The sequence below is a fragment of the Pinus tabuliformis genome, chromosome 2_2 (assembly GCF_031772625.1).
Source record: "Pinus tabuliformis cultivar Carrire ecotype Pingquan chromosome 2_2, CPIR1, whole genome shotgun sequence".
Lineage (NCBI taxonomy): Eukaryota > Viridiplantae > Streptophyta > Pinopsida > Pinales > Pinaceae > Pinus > Pinus tabuliformis.
In genome coordinates this window covers 204,102,581-204,115,743 of record NC_142300.1, presented here as the reverse complement: position 1 = coordinate 204,115,743, position 13,163 = coordinate 204,102,581, and positions in this window count along the sequence as shown.

Here is a 13,163-nt window from a genome sequence, read left to right as displayed (position 1 = left end):
TCTTCCGCATTTGCCACCTCCAGCTAACGCAGCAGTTTTTCACCATGCCGGGTGGGTTCATCAGAAGGGAACCAACTGATTCAGCGCAGTTAAGAGAAAATCCTGAGGTGGTGGAGCTCTTCACATGAGTGCAATGGATATCCTTCTGTGACAAATTGCAGGGCTATGACGACGAAGTGGCAGAATAGTTTTTGCAAGCTCTGAGGCCGAAATCTAAAACATTGGCCACCGTTAACTTCAGGGGTTTAAGCCTCAAACTCACCCCACAATTCATCAGCCGAGTTACGAAGCTCCCAATGGGATTACCATGGGATAAATAAGAAAGGAAATTGGGCCAACAAGCTAAGAAAGAATTCTTTCCACCAGAGGAGGAATTCTCAGAAGACAAAAATGGGGTTCGTAGAACCAGTTTACTGCCACCGTGGAATAAAGTTAGCCTGCAAATTATGAAGTACATCACCTGCGAAGGCCGTTTTAGCATTGTATACGGGTATCATTTTCGGTTACTCACTGAATTACGACACCAGATGGATCTACCTGTATAAAACAAACTCAGTCTCCCTTACTTTCTACTACAGTCTCTAATTGAATGTGCAACCAAGTTGAAAGAAGGCACACCAGACCAGGTAGCCCACCATGGACTCATCAAACTCCTTGTGGAGGATGCGCTCCACACATACAAGGTTCCTCTCTCATGGGAAGCCTTCAGAAATTTGACCAAGGATGGTGATATAAAGATGCTGACCGAAGAGCTCGGTTCATCTAGCAGTGAGGAGAAAGAGTCAGTGCCCGCAGTGAAGAAAGAAAAAGGCCAGAAGACCATGACCACGGAGCAGAAGAAAAAGCAAGAGAAGAAATGAGAGACAAATGGTGCCAAAAAGAAAGATGACACACCCATCTTGACAGCAAGAGAGAAAAGGTTGCAAGGCAGAGTGGACAAGGCTGAGAAGGTCCACATCAGCAAGAGTGCCTCGACAGCGACCGCAACCAAGTCAAAAAGCAAAACTCATGCAGCAAAGCAAACCAAGGCGGTGACACCTGTTTCTACAGTAAAGCCGAAACCGGCTTCTACAGGAAGCCCGAAATTAATTGAAAAAGGGTCTTCTACAGGAAGCCCGAAATCGACTAAAACAGGGTCTTCTACAGGAAGCCCCGAAAAAGTGAAACCCAAGGAGAAGAAAGCTGACATTCGTGAAAGGGAGGCAGCAGCTGTGCTGGCCGCCCTCAGCACACCTCCTAAGCCAAAGGAGAAGAGAAAGAGGGAGACCCCTCTATACTTTAAAGCTCGAAGAAGTGTGAGAATAAAGACGGGCAAGCCACAGCCTTCGTCCAGCAGCCCAATCATCATTGAAGATGCCCCTACTTCGCCCAAGGAAAGGTCCCCCTCGAGGATATCAGTCACCTATGAGAGGGGGAGCCCAAAGAAAACTACGTGGCAAGAAAAGTTAGACCAATTGACTGAAAAAGCTCGGCTACAGGATGCTGAAGATGCTCTACAGGAAACCTTAGCCAGGCTTAAAGAAACTGAGAGAATGGAAGGAGAAGCACCCTTATCACCACCAAGGGAGGGTGAAGTAGAGCCACCAAAGGAAGTGGAGAAAGAGCATATACCAGAGCCCAGCCCTCAGCCAAGTCTGAGTTCATATTACAACTTTTTAGAGGCTGGCAAATTTATACCTCAGAAATTTACTGTGCCACTGTTTTTTGCATTAGAGGAAGAAAGAGTCCGTACACACACATGGATGAAAATAGCCAAGTCAAAGGGTGTGGCGGACATAGGTCCCTTACAGGAGCAGCTCAAGGAGGCCAGAAGTGAATTGTCCATGGCTAAACACGTGGCAAATTGCCAACGCGTGTTCCTACAGGAAGAAAACCAGAAGCTGAGATTGCAGCTACAGGAGCTGAGGGCAGGGACAGGTACATCCTCCAAGGACACCACAGAGGAACAGCAAGGCAAAAAGGAACTGAACACCAGTCTTGGGGAGCCAGCCACACTTCTACAGGAAGTAGAACAACAAGCACAAATTGAGGTGCAAGCTCTCAGAGAACAGCTGCAGTAGAAAGAAGCACAATTGGCCTGCATGGCCAGCTGGGCCATGGATGCTATCCAATGCAGGCAGCCGGCCAAATCCTATGGCTTGTACTTGAAAGACCAATGGCTACAATTCCAAATCAATACCTTGGCGCAAAGAGGTATCTCTCAGCTCCAAGACCTGCAGCAATTCATTGAAGTTTGCAGTACTAGCTCGTCAGAGGATAGGGCCAAATTAGCGGAGTTCTACCTCCATAATCTGGCCCTGCCTAATGTAGTTTCATGGGATCCCAATACGGCCTTGGGAGATATGCAATTAATGGCATTTGCCTCATGGCTGAACCATGAGGACAAAAGAGCAGCAGAAGCCAAAGCAATCATGAACCGAGAGCTGAACGGGCCATTGCTCATCAAACCAGAACCAGGAGATCCGGTTGCACTAATCTCGGCACACCAACATTTGTCCACTGACCCTCAAGCTTCATTAAGATATATGGATCAACAGGCCCAAGCCATAGCTCATTTTGAGGACATGGACAGACTGTTAGGAGACAACGTTGTCCAAGCATGCACACGTAGATGGAATACATTGGCACACAGTCTGAAAATCCGAGAGTACCATACCCCAACTCGGATGAGGGAAGCTCTGGTACGGGTATCCCTCTATAAGAAATCCATGCAAAACCTCCAGGCCAGCTAGATTGGCCTTAAACTCAGCCCACCACTGCTGCTAGGATTGATGGAAGGCAGCACAAAGACAGATGATAATGAACAGTGGGAAGAGGTAAACAGAAGGGCTGCGTTTCATATCAGCAAGGAGGACACTACTACAGAGGCTTGGGATGTAAGGGTAGCAGTAAAGGCAATGAAGGATGAAGAGTTGGACTAGTTGCTCAAGGATGAGCAAATATTTTAGCTGGGGGGTGATGATGAGCCCCAATTTTTGGTAACAATTTGGGATCATTTTGCCTACTTACCTTGCTCAACCCTTCATTTTTTATCACTTATGCATCATTTATTAGTATATTCGTGTTATTTGTAGGAAGAAGGGCAGTCATTATGCCTATGTGGCTAATACATGATGATTTCAGGTTTTTTGACATTAAATAGAGCAAAGACCACGCAAATGAAGACAAGGAGATAGCCAAGGTGGCATTGCGGGTTTATAGGGAGGTTGTCCACAGCCTTGAATGACCTTCCTCGTGATCTCCACCCCAACTCCGAGCTCCAACAGCTATCACCACCGAGCTAGAAGGCAGCCAACGAATTCTACAGGAACAGCAGTTTACTTTTAGTTGGACAGCCAAGCCCCACTAATTGAGGAGGCTAGCTTGGCCCTCATCATGTATAAATATTGAGGCTGTAGCCTTCGATAAAGACTCTTGAACCTTTGTTGTAGATTTTGAATCACGAGCTGTAGCTCTGTTTTTGCTCTTTGTAAGCCAATTTTGGCATGTTGTTAGACTCATGATTATGATCTTTTAATAAAAAGCAAACAGATTTGGATTCAATTCTGAGTTCTTAGAGGAGCTATAGCTCTCAGGTTAGGGCCCAACCTAAGAGCAATAGACCTCCTTTTCTTTGTATTGTTACTTTTCTTTCTTTTATCATTGCATTTCTTTCCTTTACATGCACTTGGAAAACACAGTTTGTTGAGTTGACTGTTTCGGTTTGGTTATGTAGGTTAGTTTCATGAATGTCGTTGTTTCAGTAGTTCAGAATTAGCGTAGGGAGATTGAAGTTACGTTGAGTTCAAAAAAAGGTTGAATGCATGCTCACTTTCACCTCTGTTTGGGGACCGGAAGTGTAGACCGTGCCAACTGCCAAAAACATTGTTTTAACATATGCATACAAGTATTGATGTAATGTTTTCAGTTGAAGAATTTTCCATACGATTATATCTTGAGTAATGACTCTTTGGTTCAGCATCATGCACGGTTTCCCTTCAACTTACATTGCTGTTCTTTGATTCCTAATAAAACAGTTAGAATAGGTTGGTGAACTTTCGTATTACATGCAAGATAAGGGTGATTTGTTTCATTTACACTGCGCAGCACCACTTCATCGTGTTATTATCCTTCTAAACCGTGCCTAAGCCACCTACTCATCCCTTGTTCAGTTCATTTGCCTTCCAACCCTTCTACTGTCCACGTTGCTCAATCTTTTTGACCTTCCACTACTACTACCCTCCTCTGGACCAACCAGCTTTACACACACCTTCCCCATCTCATCTCTCTATCCATAGGCCATCTCAAGCTACCCTTTCATCTTACCTATCCACCCATACAGCTCCTTCACTCCTCCATCACCCAAACTCCGACTGCAGAACCTCCTGTAGAAGTTAGCAGACTTCCTGTAGAAATCCCGAGCTTCCTGTAGGATCCCCTGCAGACATCCTGTAGAAGCCTGTAAACACGGTTGCCAAGCACCTGAACGTTGTGAACTTCTGTGGAATGATGTTAGGGATCCCCTGGAACCTCTCAGAGTCCTCCTGACCTTTCCCAAGCCTTCCTCCCCTTGAACTACCCCTGCACAGTCAAGACCCAGTAAGAAGCACAATCATAATAACTCCACCCACTTGAGCAAAAATACAAAAACGTGTTCTCTTCAATGGAAGTAGTTTAAATTCATGCATCTCATCTCACTAGAAGTAATGGCATCATTTTTAGAAGTTGCATTCCCACCATTGCATCATAAGGATTAAGCTAGTCAGATTAGGGTTTACTAGGGTTTCCATGCTTTGTTGGCTTTCATTTCATTCTTGCAAAGTAGGTTAATTTCCTTTGAGATAGCCTTTGTTCATCATTTAGAAAGCTTCTTCTGAGAACATATAGAAGTTGGCTTGAGCCCTAGCGGACTTGTGCCAGCTGACCAAGTGACAGTTGCGACAAGAGCTAGTACTTGTGCATACAACACCGTCGCTTCCAAGTTTGTTACGAACTACCGGGTTGATAAAATTTGAGAAGGAAGCTCCAGGAGTTGCAACAGTATTGCTACAATACTGGAGCCCACCAGTGCCTTCTAGGAGAAGGCTCTAAACTTGGTGGTGAAAGACCACGAAGTCTTCAAGAACGTCTAGGTGATCGGTTAGACACTTTGAATTTTTTGTTAAGATCTAACTAAAGACTCAAAAAATTGAAAGCTAGGCCAACTAAGAGCACAGAGCACACACTATAAAGTCCCTAAAGATATCAGACAGTCAAACAACTTCCAAGTATTTCTGCTCTGGGTGATTAGGACCGGACACCAAAATACAAGAAAGTGAATTAAGGGGCCTTCCAAATATAATCTGGGATAATGACGGCCCATTCCTACCAACGAAGGTAACAGAGGAAGTTACGCTGACCTCATAACAACAGCCTATGCCGGTGCAAGGCCCCAAGCTTCGCAAGGGTGCCCCCCAGTAGTACCGTTGAGATTGATGCAACATCGACCTCAGGTGCCACGGGATTCCCCTCCGCAGCCACCTGTGTAGATACATAGGAGTAGCAACTATGGATACCAACTCATCGCAGAAGCCAAGTGGAACAGTTGTGAGGTAAGTTTGGACAAGTAGGAGAGGGGGTATCTCTCTTCCCTATCTTCACAGACCCTTGTGCTTAACTCCCAGATCCGGAGCTTTCCTAGTCTTCCTAACGCTATTGGATTTTCACTCACTATTCAGACTCCTATGTTTGACAGTTTATATGGCCTTGGAGAGTTAACTCTCCACTCGCCTAATCCAAGGCCCTAAAATCCTAAAACTTGTTGGTGTATCTAACTTGAAAAAAAAAAAAAATTAGTGAATTTGAATTAGCGCTTGATTTTAAATAGGTTGTTCTTTAAGTCACGGGATAAATGGAACTGAAACTAGTGATGTTTTGACGCAAAAAAAATTAATAAAAACCAAACTACATGCAAATGCACTTGTTTTCGTTTTTCGATGAAAAGAAATTTCTACAGGGTTCAGAGGAACTTCAAATAAAACAAATTTTCCTTTCTTTTCTATAATTCAAGCTTCACACTCACAAAAGTTAACAAAGCTATGGATGCCTAAAAAGATGTGCAAATATATCCTAATGCAACAAGTATATGCTGATGAAAGACTCAAAACTACTCTAAAATTAAGAAATGAAAGTTGCTTGCTTATCAATTTTAATTTTGCCACTTAAAATGTTTAGATGGAATATGAGATGCTATCATTCATTTCGTCTAAACACTAAAAACAAGTTTCAAGACAAACAAAAAGCACTTTCATTCACTAAAAAGAAACCAAATCAAAACAAAGTTCAAGAAAGCAAACCCAAGTTTTTCAAAAAGTTTTCTTCACAAGCAAAAACATAAGAGTCTTTTCAAAAATGCTCTCAACAAGACTGAAACTTTATGATTGAAGAATAGGCAACAAACGCTTTTTCAAGTTGACAACACACAATGGATGAAAAATCAACAAAAAGAAATGTGTTTAAAGATTCTCTTAACAATAAAAAGCAGCAATGAAAGCTTTGGCAACAAAGACCAAAAGATCAAAAAGACAAATTTCAAGAAAGTTTCAATCAACAACTTTCATGAAAAGAAAAGTGGATGGTCACAAAAAGCGGTTTTGTCAAGCAAACAAAAAGTCACCAAAAACAAGATTTAACACAAAGATTGAGATTAATCTTCCCGCCCTGATGAATCAGAGCAGCCAAGATTTCCAGCGAGAAATCTTGCGTGCTTAAGCAAAAACGATGACGCTTGCAACAACAAAAACAAGACCAACACTTCTTACAATCAGAGAGAATTTGGAACAAGATGCTTGTTGTAAAACTAACAACTGACTGTTTAAAATTGAATCAAACTAGCAGACAACCTTGAGAGACAAAAAGATTTAAAAAAACTTGAAAATTGCAAGATATACGTGACTGTACTGATGTACAGATTGCATGTATACGCGACTGTGCCTAAGGAAACCTGCGTATACGCGGGTTCAATTAAGGAAACATGCATATATACGCTTCTGTAAGAAAGAAAAATGGCATCTATAAAAGATTTCAAGAAAAATAAAAACAGTCTGAAGAAACTGGCAGAACTTACAATTCAAGAACAGACCACACAACAACAGCAAGAAAACAAGCAGCTGAGCCTTTATTGGCTTGAAAACACCCAAACTAGGAACAACAACAGTGTTGTCCCCAGTGGAGTCACCAATTCTGTTAAGGGAAATGTTCCCCTAGGGCTTTTGGGTTGAAACCTTAGCAGACTGAAAGTTGTCTATACAGAGAAACACACATTCCACACATCCATTATGCTAATATAAGAAAATTCTATGATGAGGGGCGTACCTAAGGTCCTACGTTTGAGAAGGTCCTTCCAGGGCCCAAACCCTTCTGAGAGTTCCTTTTTCTCCTTTTACCTGCAAAACAACCAATTCAAAAGGGTACAACAATATATGGACTAAACCTTATAAAGAAACCATCTTCATATTATAAAGAAAGGTAGTTAGTTATGAAATTTAAACAACCATTCACATATGAATTCTAACATGAATATCACAAACATGAAGAATATTTATATCAGGAACAAAGACATGTGTTTCTTTTATTATAGACAAATAAAGTACAGAAAGGAATAATTTCACCTGGGTCATCCTTTTGCAGGCTCCAAGCAAAGCTTTCCTCCGAATTCGTCCAGCCTCAAGCCTTTAACAAACTCCTTCCATGACTTACTCCATCATATCACAAGTAGTGGATGGACATCAACACATAAGGAAACAAGGGCTTCCTGTAAAAAAGGGGGAAGTGCAGGAGGCACAAGGATCTTCAGACCAGGTCAGGGAAATCTCAGCATAATAACCTTTCTCTCTCTTCTCTCCCCCTTTAGGCATTCCCATTGAAGCCTTTTTATACTTCTCCCAAAGTAGTTTTTTAGTTGGGATTTGGTTAGGAACAATTGGGCCACGGGCACTAACAGGTGATCAGCAGGTAAAACCCACAATCTCCGCCCGAAATTAAGGAGTTTTATATTTTTTTAAGTGTTTTAATACATATATGTAGGTTGGGTATACACCTACCCGCGTATACACGCGTTTAACTCAGGGCAATGTCGTGTATAAGGGATAAAACATTGTTTTTTAAATTTTTGGACCAGGTCTAGAAGGAGGGGTTGCCGTAGGCCATGAGTGCGGCATCACAAACCATAAGAGTGAGATTTGGAGCTATAACACACCTAAAGCATGAAGTTAAAAAAATGCAAATGTTGAATGAAATTCTTTATGATTTGATTAGGAGGTATCGAAGTGGAAGGTGACCTGCATCAATTATAATAAATATATCATGATATTTGATTTTACATGACGTGTTGAGGGAAGGCATACCCATGCTTAGCTTATAAACTTTAATTACATGTACATAAACAATCGTCTACAGATATAGACCCATGATTGGAATGACCATCAATGTAGAGCCATTGTACATATGATTTAGTACTCTTGAAATCGCAGTGCAGATGGATGAAACTAGATCTGGGGTCTTCTATCTCGTTCAATCATTCTCTCAAGTATGATTCTAACCATGTGAATATGTGATCTGAAGTAAAACATGGGAAGACACCATCTGATTACCAGCCAATGATGTAAGTTGTTAGCAGATGCGAGAGAAATCACCGATAATGATGATGATCCTCAAGGTACTGCAATCATTCTGCATGGTGTGAATGGATGATTTTATGTCGAACACCATACAAAGTATTTTATTCGAAGGCCATTGATGTATGCCTATCTCCGGAAGCGAGAAACCTGTCATTGATGCGTGCAAGCCTCAAGGTAATGAAAGGGTGTTTCTAAGTCAACTTCTTGGATAATGAGCTGATGTCAACAAGAAGTGACTCATCGCAGGAGGGCATTGATGTATCCCACATCAATGACATGAAACTAGTGTAGTGATTTTTGAGATGGAAGTTGACTGACGACACAAGCTTCAGGAATGGCGGTCATGAAAAATGAAGGTTTATGGTATTCCAAAGGATGAATTTTGACTGAATGATGTCTCTTGAACATGTCAGAGACACTAAAGTGAATTGGTAGCATTGACCCAAAGCAAAGTGATGGATGGTATGATAGACCAACGGTGTGATAACCATCGAGCTAATAACCCAACGCAAATAGTCACTGTGATGGAGTGAAAGTGTCATGTTCAAGAGTGACCGGCTACCATAAATTGGTTTTCCCCTTTTTCCCATATTCCCCAGTGATTTCTGACCAGTACCTCTTTATTTTTATCAATCTTTAGGAGGATAACATATGCTTGTTGTATAATTTCACCCTTTGGGCGAATCCATCGCTATTTGATGTTTTAACGGGTCTAGCGAAGGTGAAACTCGGTCTTGTCTAGATGGACAAGTTTGTCGCTATTTGATGTTTTAATGAGTTCAATGACAAAAATAACTCGGTCCTTTTCATGTTTAGAGATTTTTAAAAGTGACAAAAATAAAACTCCACAAGTTCTTTTTCGTTGATTTGTCTCTCAAGCCCGAAAAAGCATAAAACAATATAAGAGAGAACCTATTGACCATGTTCAGTCAACGTATTCCTTTTTCATAAATAATCTATCTCAGTCTAGAAAAGGGTTAAACTTATACTGAGTAGATGTCATTTCCAATCCGTTAATGAGCTGAAAAGGACAAGCGCTTGGCAATATTTTCATATTTCGAGAGTCTGAAAAGAGCTCAAAGAGGACTCCACTTTGACAAATGAGTGGTGTCTAGGATAACAACTAGTTCTCGTGATGTTGGAAATTCTCAAAACATGTTGTTTTATGTGAAGATGATAGCTAATAAGACCACTCATTGCAACTATTCCTCAAGAAAGGGTAAAAACAACCAAGTGAAAGCATATGATCAGCCAAAGGGATGGTGGTAATGGGATGAAAACAACCAAGGCTCATCTGACAAAAGAGGCTGATAGAATGGAAATCACGAGGGTTAAAAATGGAAATGGGTTCATTTTGACACAAGCTTGAACCATAGGGAACTATGCTTGGATTCAGTTTCATGTTTACATGAGCTTGAAATGACAAACTATGCTTGGATTTAGTTTCACTTTTACACAAGCTTGAAGCAAAAAACTATGCTTAAATTCAGTTTCATTTTTACACAAGCTTGAAACAAAGAACTATGCCTGAGATTGATTTACATGCCCCCAACATGATGAAATGGAGAGTCTCCTATAACTAGATCGAAGTCAATGCAGTGAATCATGATGGTTATCCAACACCTTTTTGGCTCCGTCCAGATAGGGACAAAGGTGAATGGGGTGATTCCCTTCACAGAACCTATAGGGAAACTTAACTTTACCACTAGTTGCATGCCCCCCAAGCTTCATTACATTCACCTAAGTAGACTACTCGTGGCTATCAAGTGGATGGAATGAAGGTTCATTTACTACATCAAGTGAAAGTGTTATAGACATTTTTGTGCCTTACAGCATAGAGCATGAAATGTCAATAATCTAAGGGATCCAAAGTCCCTAAACAAGTTGTTCTTACCCTTAGAGGAACAAGGTCAGCAAACCACAACACTGCAAATCAGTTCTCCACTGAAAAACACTCAAAAACAGGTCAGTTTTGGGTCATTGCAGCTGCTCCACTAGGCATCTGCGCTGCATAGCAGGTACAACAAAGGCTACCTGCGTTGCATAGCAAGTAGAACAAAGGCTACCTGCGTTGGGCGTACTTGGACATGTGGAGGAATCTTTTTCTCAAAGTGCCAGTACCCAGGAAGCTTCTAAAAAGACACTTGATGATAAGATTCGCCTAATGATGAGTTAAGAGCTTCTAAAACTCCAAGTGGAAGACAGAAACTCCGAGTGAAGAACTGAAGAACAGCTGGAGTTGAAGAGGACAACAAGTCACACATCAAGCTGACTTATCTTCACTCCAAAACTCTATATAAGGATCTCATCCCATGGGATCTAGAGGCCGGAATTTTGTGCAAAGAATTGTTGTTGGTTTACAGTTGTGAGCATTGGGTGATTGCTTGAGGGAGGTGAAGAAGAGATTTCTCTCCATCGGGAAGGTGATGCTGGATTGGACCTCTCATGGTTGTATCACCCCCTGAACCTTACTTCCATATATTAATAAAGCATTTGAGGTTCTTCTATTCGCATGTGTTTCAATGGTGTATTGTCTTACTTGCGTCTTTGATTTATGCTAATCCTTGAATCGATTATGAATGCATGCCTCTTGTAGTTTCCTTTTCTTGTCTTATTTGCAGGATCTCGTGTAGCTGGGCCCGTGAAAAGACTTGGATCTGGGAGCAAGCGGCAAACGAAGGAGATTGGATCGACCATTTGCGCAAGACATCGGTAAGTGGATCTCTTCCTTCTATCTCTTGCATGTCATAAAGAAGAAACTTTAGATAGCTTTTCTTTCAGCTGTTGCTAAGGAACTGTCACCCTTAGAGTGGGTTAGGGTCATTCCGAGTTGGATACCTTCCCCCACAACAGACTGGCGACTCCGCTGGGGAGCGTGTCTTGTTGGTAGCTTGTGTTTCTTGCTATTCATTTCTTGAACAAAGAGAGTACCGAATCGAACTGCATTCGAGTCTTTCGAATGCAAAGTAGAGGGCAGCTACTCTAGCCCAGTGCTGGGCCTGTTTATGATTTGAAGAGCAGATCCACAAGGACTCTTTTTAGCTCTTTGTGATAGTGTTCATCTTCCTTTAATCATCCCCTAGTGTATACTTGACTGACAGCCTCTGATTTGGCCAAAAACCGCTCATTTTTTAGCAAACTGTGACCCGGAATCTGAGAGAGACGTGACTTTTCTCATCAGTGCAGCCGCCACAAAGGCTACCTACACTGCAACGCAGGTCCCGAAGGGGCTACCTGCGCTGCATCTCAGATTGACAGTGCAGCACCTGCGCTGATCCAGTTTTGCCTTGTACAACTGGGATTCCCCACTGTCTGTTGCCCAGTTTTTAGTATTGTTTTTGCAGCCTGTTGTCAACCTGTATACCCAGCTGAAACCACTTCTCTTTGCCTTCGTTCTGCCTCAGTTGTATGAAGAAACCGTGATTGTTCTTATTGTATTTCTTGCTGTCATTCACAGTTTCCCATAGCGAAAGTGAACTAGTCTTGCTATGACCTCTTGAATCTAGACCTGTGAGAAAGTGTCGTTGTGATTCTAAGAGTTAGTTTATTGCTGTTCATAGCTGCTTGAGAATTTGCTTTCGTTATATGGTTCGAATTTCAGTATTTCTTGTGTTGAAACGAGTGAATCTTAAGGTGTTCTTTTGATTGTTGGACAAACACTTGTTGCGTTCGCTTGAAATTGAATTCGAAATTATACAACATCTTTCTTTTTGTAATACATCAACATTAAGGAAGAAGAAAAGAAATACTTGCATTGTGCATGTGCATTTTGACAGTTTGCATGTCGATTTAGGAAAAGTGCATCAGTGTGTGCTCTATGATCTGTTTGAAAAGATGATGTCTTTCTTTTCCTTCAGTAGTTAAGGTTTTCATAAGTTGAAAGAATTGAAAAAGCTTGCTTATCATTCTTAGACTGCATTTAGGAGTTGTATCATACATCACGTGGTGATCCGTAAAGGCAAACTGCTAAGCAAGATCAACCTAAAAAGAACTGAATTTATCTAACAACGCTTTGAAACATAACGAAACACAGTAGAGGTCTAGGTAGAGACGTGAACCGGCGTCGTTAAACATAGTGACTGTTGATCTCTACGAAGGTGGGTGATTCCTCCTGAGGGACGATAGCACTAATACGGACTTGTGCCCCCGCGTACCGTCGCGTATATTGGGGGACCCCTATAGGAACAAAGCCTTTATCCATAGGAAGCCGTGTCGGCCGCCCTACTGATCGCGATGCAGTGAACACAGCATTCACGAAGATCGACCACTCGTACCATAAAACGTATTCTGTGGTTTCGCGAAAGGTTTGGCACACCCTTGCCTAGAACTCCAGAGTAGTTTCTTTTGGCCTTTTTCAAACTCTATAACTGAAAAATTCCATCCGAGCATTTGTCACTTCGGGCTCGTTAATACATCGAAGGAGACTAGAGTCATCTTTAGCTTTTTCTCGACTCTTAAAAAGTGAAAAAGCAAGTTGTGTCTTAAAAAGCGTCGTCATATAAAATTCATTCTAAACGGAACATAATC